This window comes from Penaeus vannamei, chromosome 5 (assembly GCF_042767895.1).
Source record: "Penaeus vannamei isolate JL-2024 chromosome 5, ASM4276789v1, whole genome shotgun sequence".
Classification (NCBI taxonomy): domain Eukaryota; kingdom Metazoa; phylum Arthropoda; class Malacostraca; order Decapoda; family Penaeidae; genus Penaeus; species Penaeus vannamei.
Genome location: NC_091553.1, coordinates 43,056,890 through 43,064,389, shown reverse-complemented (window position 1 = coordinate 43,064,389; position 7,500 = coordinate 43,056,890). Strand labels below are relative to the sequence as shown.

Below are 7,500 nucleotides of genomic sequence, written 5' to 3'. Positions count from 1 at the left end.
GTGAGGTGAAAGGGGGAGGAAGAGGAGGAGGAGGACGAGGAGGGAGAGGGGGGGAAACGAGGGAGATGTGAAGGGGATGAATGAAGACTGAATGAATAAAGAGAGGAAGACAGAAGTTAAAGAGTGAATGCAGAAAGGGAGGAAGGAGGCGGAGGGGAAGGCTTGGGTCTTTGTCCCTGTCTTTGGCTTGATTTTGTTGCATATAGATTGCAGCGAATGAAGGAGCGGCTCGGGAGCGACGGCGAAGGATGGGCGCGTCCTTCCGTGCCCCGACGACGGACCGCGAGGGGCGTCGGGCGGTGGGCGGCGGCGGGAGGCGGTGGGCGGGCGGGGGGCTGAGGGCGGGGAAGATAGCGAGGGAGGCGGGTGCGGGGGGTGGGGGGGTGGAGGAGCCCATGTGCAAGGTGCGCGTAATGACCGGCAGGAAACAAAGGGGCGGCGTCCCCCAGGTCCCCTCGCGGCCCACTTATTATTGCCAGCGCCAGATGGGGCCGCCCTCACTTTTGCATTATTAAATGGCGCGCTTTTGTCAAAATGGCGGCAGGTGTGCTCGCCTGTGTGTGTGTGGACGGTTCCCTGTGATTGATTCGCTGGGGGAAGAGGTTCGGGTAGGGGAGGGGGGGCGGGGGGCCTGATTGTCGCTTTGTTTGTAACTCCTCCAGCGAGGCTCGCCTCTCGTGCTGGAGCCAAGCCGCCCGCCCGGCGCGTGACCGCCCAGCGCCGCTCTCCCAGGCCCGAGGGACGCCCGCAACTGTTGCTGAGGCCGCAGGAGGGCGAGACGACAAATGCGCGGGGAAGCTCACGCCGACGGGAGAAGAGGCCATTCCTTCCCTCCCCTCCCATTCCCCTAGCTCCCCCCCCCACCCCCCACCCCCGGCAGAGCACTTTCTTCGCCTCGCAGCCGAGTGCGCGTCGAGTACTTGGGTTTTCCATTACACCTTATTCTCGCAAGGCTCACCCCTTCCCCGCGCGCCGCTCTCGCTTCCTTTATCCCTCCCTTCGCCCTCCCCCTTCCTCCCTCCCGTCTCCCCTTCCTTCCTCCCTCCCGTCTCCCCTTCCTTCCTCCCTCCCGTCTCCCCACTCTCCCCACGTTTCCTCCCTGCCTCTCTCCCCCCCTTCCTCTCAGCAGGTCACGCCAGGGCCTAGCGTGTCCCTCTTCACCTCATCAAGGACAATAATGGCTACAAATTTAATTATATGTTAATTTGGTCGCCATGAGGGTCGAGCGAAAGAATTCAAATTACAGCGGGCATTCGGGCTCATTCATCAGGCTCCGTGGCACCCGCCGGGACACCTTGCGCCGGGCCCTCGGGGATGCGCTGCCGGACCCGTGCTGCGTGCGTGCGGGCAGAGACGCATGTGTGTACACGTGTATGCAGACAGACACAGACGCAGATACACACACACAAACACAGAGACACAGGCAGAAACACACACAAACACAGACAGACACACACACACACACACACACTAACACACACTAACACACACACACACACAAACACACACACTAACACACACTAACACACACTAACACACACACACACACAAACACACACAAACACACACACTAACACACACTAACACACACTAACACACACACACACACACAAAAAAAATCGACCAACCACAAAAAAACAAACAAACGGAAACCCGCACTCGCATCTATATGCATATGCAGTACATATATGCAATACGTCCATGCATACATTTGGAAAATGATCCCCCGCGACGTAAAACAATCAAACAAATACAAAAGGCGCATTCCAGGTTTCTGTCGCCGAGTGCCTGGAAGGGGGGGGGGCGTCAGGGGGGGTAGGGGTGTAGGGGTGGTGGTGGGGGTAGGGGGAGTCGAAGGTGCGAGGGGAACAGTGAGTCACGTAACCGGTTGTTTGAGGGGGAAAGGACAGGGTGGGGGAGTGGAGAGATGTAATGTGAGGGATGTGAGTGTGAAAGGAGGGTGTGAGAGAGAGAGAAACGGGGGAGTTACACATCTCTTCTTTATACATTCCTTCCTCGTTCCCTCTCTCCCTCCTTCCTTTCTTTCCCTCCCTTCCCCCCTCCTTTCACACCCTCCCTCCCTCCTTTTTAATCCTTCCTTCCCTCCTTGCCTCCCTTCCTCCCCCCCTCCCTCCCTCCCTCCCCCCTCCCTTTCCTCCCTTCCACCCTCCTTCACTCCCCTCCCTCCCTCCCCACCCTCCTTCCTCCCTCTTTCCCACTTTTCCCTCCCTCCCTCTCCTCTTTCCTCCCCTCCCTCCCCTCCTCTCTCCACCCCTCCCTTCCCTCCCTCCCTCCCCACCCCTCCCTCCCTCGATCCCCAGCCTCAGGAGGGAAGCGCGCAGCAGGTGGATTTACGCTCCCTTTATTGATGCGTCATATTGGTGATGAGGTGAGAACTAAGGGGGGCGTGATAGGGGGGAGGGAGGGGGGGATAATGGGGGAGAAGGCGAGGAGGCCGGGATAAGGGGAGGTTATGGGGGTTATGGGGGGAGATTGGGGATAATGGAGGAGGAGAAGGAGAGGGAGGGTTGGGGTAAGGGGATGTGATGGGGGAAGATGGGGTTGGGATAAAAAAGAAGGGGTAAGGGGTAGTTAAAGGGTTTTAATGGAGATGAGGCAGGGATAAGGGAGGGGGTTAGTGGGGGAGAAGGTGTTAGGATAATGGGGTAGAAGATAGTGTTAGGATAAGGGGAGATAATGGGGAAATAGAAGGGGTTGGGATAATGGGGCAGCAGATGGGGTTAGAATAATGGGGGGGGGGGGTCAGTAGGAAAAAGGAGACAGGACAGAGAGAAAGGGGTGTAGGGGGGAAAGCAAATGGGGAACGATGGGATAAAGGGGTGTTGTGGGGGGGAGGGGAAGGAAATGGTGACGCAGCTGCTTCCTCAACGAAAGAGAATGAAAGGAAAGGAAGAAGAAAAGAAAGGAGGAGGAGAAGAATGGATTGCTAGAGTGACAAAGTTTGGCGTCTGTGGCCATTAGGAAGGAAGAAGGAAGAATTGGAGTAGAGGAATAGATGAAGAGATTTTCCTTCTATAGAAAAGATGTTAAGGAAGACGTTATGTTTTCTATCGCTGATCACTTTCTCTTTTCCTTCTTTCTTTCCTTTATCCCTCCTTTCTTCCTTCCTTCTTTCATTCTTTCCTTCCTTCCATCCATCCATCCATCCTTCCTTCCTTCCTTCTTTCCTTCCTTCCTTCCTTCCTTCCTTCCTTCCTTCCTTCCTTCCTCCCTCCCTCCCTCCCTCCCTCCCTCCCTCTCTCCCATTCCATCCCTGATAGATAAGCTGGCGTTATACCACTGCATAATGAATGAATAAATAGTAATTAATAAAAAAAGAAATAAAAAAGAATGACGGAACAAGCAATAGAATATTTGTCATTGGCTATTGTGCCTGATTAATTTCACTCCAGGTCGCATGTACTTTCGCAGCGGCTTTGACCTTGTCTACTGCGGGTGCAATTTGTAAACATGTGATGTGGGTGTGATGCAAGTATCGTATTGCAAGGTGCACTCAGGCATCGCCACCGGAAATAAAGTTGATAATCTGGAACTTGGAAATGGATCAACATTTAGTGGTGAGGTAATAAAGAAGCAATTTGTTGGTAAGGCGTAAGCAAAATAGACAGTCAGGAAGGACCGAATTAAGCAAGCACACGGTCGATAGATATGGGAAAAAGTGCCAAAAAGAAGAACAAGGTTCATCATTTATTTGGTTTTATGGAGATTGATCATCCCGAAATGAGAGAAAAGGTAGTTTTTTTCAAGTATTGTTCTGCTGATAATACACCCAACCCAAGTGATCAGCTGATGAACCAGTCCACGCAGACTGACATCAGACTGTCAGAAAGCACAGAGGACACGCAATCCCTCCGTGAAACAGCAGTGCAGTGCCAAGGGCATCATCGTCGCGTGCAGGTGCGGTGCCAACGAAAGCGGCGGTGACGTCATCACCTCCGAAGCGTGGCCGAGGCGGGAGTGCAAAGGTCAGCCTCGCCGGGATGTGATGAAGGGCGAGTGTGGCTTCAAAACAAAACAAAAGCAAACCCAAACACAGCGACAGATCGGTATCTCCGGCCTGCCTTTGGGGAACCTGTTTCGCCTCCGCCCGATGTTGACAGTGAGAGATAAGGGAGCCAGTATCTTGCGATATGTACACGATCCGAGAAGCCACGTCACCCGCGGCTAAAAAGGTAGATAACGTTGCCTTCACACCCGGCGCGCTCGCGGGCGGGCAGTGGGCGGCGACCCTGGGGGAGGGGGAGGGGGAGGGCCCTGTGGGAGGCTTTCGTAAAGTGATCCGAATGCAGTCATCAGCCCGAGGCGCCGCTTGGTCATACCTTGCGACGAACGTGATGGGGCGGGCTGAGGGCGTGATGACGACTCCAATTTAGAGTTTATTGTTATTCACGAATGTTGTTCCCGTTAGTCACGTCTGTTTAATCCCATTATCGTCCCAGTTTACTATGATTACCATTTTTACCCCGCCCACGCCCTTCGCCTCGTTCATTTGGCATTCACGGCAATTCCCGGGATCGCCGCTCTTATGAGGCGACAAGGGGCGGCTGTGGCGTCACTCCCGGCGAGGTATGTCCGCCCGAGTGCGCGAGGCCGACGTCAGGCAGCCTCCTTCGCGCGGACGACGACGCTGCCGGCCGCCGAGATCGCGCCCCGGAAACGTCCATCACCCGGCCCGGAAATGTCTGTCAGCCGCTCCGATCGCCCTTTGTTTCGGTTGTTCTTGTTGTTCTTGTTCTTGTTGGTGGTGGTGGTGGTGTTGCTGCCATCGTCGTCGTCACTGTATTGTTGTTGTTGGTGGTGATGGTAGTGGCATCACCATCGTCATTGTTATTGTTGTTGCTGCTGTGGATATTGTGGTTGTTGTTGGTGGTGGTGGTGGCGATGGTGTTGTTGGTATCGTCTTCATTGTTGTTGTTGGTGGTGGTGGTGGCGATGCTGTCATTGTTACTGATGATGCCTTTGTTTATTTTCTGCTCTCCTTAGAGAATAATTTCTTGCATGCGCTGTCCTGTCATCACTGGGCCACTTACGTTCGATTCAGGTAAATATATCTAATTTCTCTTTCTCTGCTTTTTTGCGCCCGTGCATGTTTGTTTGTTTGTGTTTGTGTACTTGTTTATGTGTATGTGCGAGCGCGTATCCATGTGTGTTTGTGCTCGCCCATGTTAATAAACGTATACGCTCATGTCTTTACGACGCTGGAGAGCTTAATGTAATCCATTAATTACGAAGGATCGCATATCACTTGGTCCCGCCGGCCGTGTGTGGCGACGCGGCGCGACCCGACCCGTGTCATCCCCCCTCCCCCGCCCCCCGCCCGCGAGCCACCCAGGTACTAGCTCGCCATCCCCGCCCACGCCCTCGCGAGCGAAAGGACGCCAAAGGGACGAAGAGAAAAAGAACGAAGCGCCCACAGCCCCGCACCAGCTCGGCGTTGGTTGCGTGTGCGGTGATGGACGCCCTCACGATTCCGCCCATGTTCCTTCTTATCTTATGGCACCGAGAACCCGGGACTGGGTGGTGGGCGTGAACCAGACGCGAAATCTAAGAATAGATCTTACGAGCCCCAGCGAGGTTATCAGCATCATACATCAACATTAAGAACACAAAAACATCCGACTTGTTTACGGCCGGGCTTTTGTCCGTCTCAGTAGCCATCGGTCGCACATACCGTACATAGCTGAGCCCGATTCTACCGTATTTCTGGCAAGGGCGGCCACCACCTCTGTCCCGGGGGCTGATAACAATCCATCAGTACCAAAGGTCAGTAATCCTTGGGTAAATATGAGTCATAAGAAGGTACAAGTGAGTGACACATCGGAGCAAGAACAAAATGCTCAGGATAATGATGGCGATATCAGCTTACCGAGTGAGAATGTCTTGATGGCTCTAGCAGACGCGGGAGACGGCCAGGGGGTGGCTCCGTGTGTTCGTGTGTGCGTGTGCGAGTGTGTGCGTGTGTGAGTGTGTGTTCCCGTGTGCTTGTGCGTGCGTCGTGTGTCTCCATGTGCGGGTACATATGCGTGATTGTAGGCATGATGAGTTATTTATATTTTGCAGATTATCTATGCGTCTTTATGATTACCTACACACATTTTTTTACGTGAAAGCACACACGTGATTCACATCAGAGGCGCATGTGCATGGGCGTGTCGTACGGTCGTGCGCGCGCATTAATGTATCTACGGATTAGCATGAATGTGTGCGAGAAAGAAGGGCGTGAGGGGAAAGTTTGCCGAATTAATGTTGGTTTTGTGAGGGCGATACCGCTGTGCGTCGCCCAGCCGGCCGGACACAGCTGATGAATTATACGCGCGTGGTTAGCCCGGGCCTCACTGACATTTATTTTCGGTAGATTGCTTGTGATGCATTTTAAGTCGTGGGGCCTTTGCTTGACTGGAGCGCGGTTTAGCCGAGTATCGCTTTTAAAGCCTTTTGGGATATTACAGCGGGGCATGGTTACATACTAAAGGAAAAGAAAAAACATGTCACGCATACACTTAAACGCATTTACTTTCTCTCCCTCTCTCTCTCTCTCTCTCTCTCAAAACACACACGCACACACACACACACACACACACACACACACACACACACACACACACACACACACACACACACACACACACACACACACACACACACACACACACACACACACACACACACACACACACACACACACACACACACACGTGCATATGAGTGTGTGCGCCACGGCCTCTGGGGCGAAGTTCTCCTAGAAAGGCGACAAGGCAAGCCGGGCGGCACCTTGGAAGTGCGAGGCTTGGGGAAAGGGAAGGAAGGAAATCGCTCGCTCAGGTGGAACAAATGAACAGCGTTATTATTACACAACAACTAAAGCTGCACCTGCCACGGGTCTCTCTCCTCGCGCCGTCTTGGCAACGCAGAAAAAGCGCGGACTCCTGCAGCGTTCTTCTGTCGTGGCCGTCTCTCAGCGACTGTCACTTGTCTGCGCGAGTTTACGTTTGTCTTTCACTCGCGCTCTTGGGCTGAACGGCGGAGCTGCATGCGGCCGAGGTGGAGATCTCCTAGAATGGAAGGGAGAGAGGCATTGCTTGGCGCGTTTATTTTCCGAATTGCTGGAATATTTTGACGGCAAGATATGGCTGGTTTCGGGAAAGTTCTTTTACACTGCCGACAGTGTTCTCTGCCGAGCCTGCACATAAACAATCCTGAGACAGAATTTAGGTCTGTTACTTCCAACTACAGATTAAGATTTGGATCATAAATTGTTGTTTGATTTTTTTTTTCTTTCAGCTTGTTTTATTAACAGTAATAAGTTTTCGAATTATTTTGGGGATACAAGCAAGAACATTTGAAAGCCTTGTTTGAATTTTCCCATAATTTTATAATGAATCAGGCTGCATATGACGTGTCCTCTGATTTTCCTGGGAGGAATTGCGTAGAAGGAAGTGACAAACTTTCTGCAGCCGACCTTTTGGATTTTTAAGGGCA

The 7,500-nt window shown here is 53.0% G+C and overlaps 1 long non-coding RNA gene across 1 annotated transcript in view; it reads left to right on the top strand.

The window, feature by feature from the left end:
- The first annotated feature begins 4,942 nt into the window (after positions 1-4,942).
- The window catches only part of LOC138861710 (uncharacterized), a 114,735-nt gene continuing 112,177 nt past the window's right edge, over positions 4,943-7,500 (top strand). Inside the window, exon 1 of the long non-coding RNA XR_011398568.1 lies at positions 4,943-5,062. This is a non-coding gene — a long non-coding RNA (uncharacterized lncRNA). The remainder of the gene's footprint in view (positions 5,063-7,500) is intronic.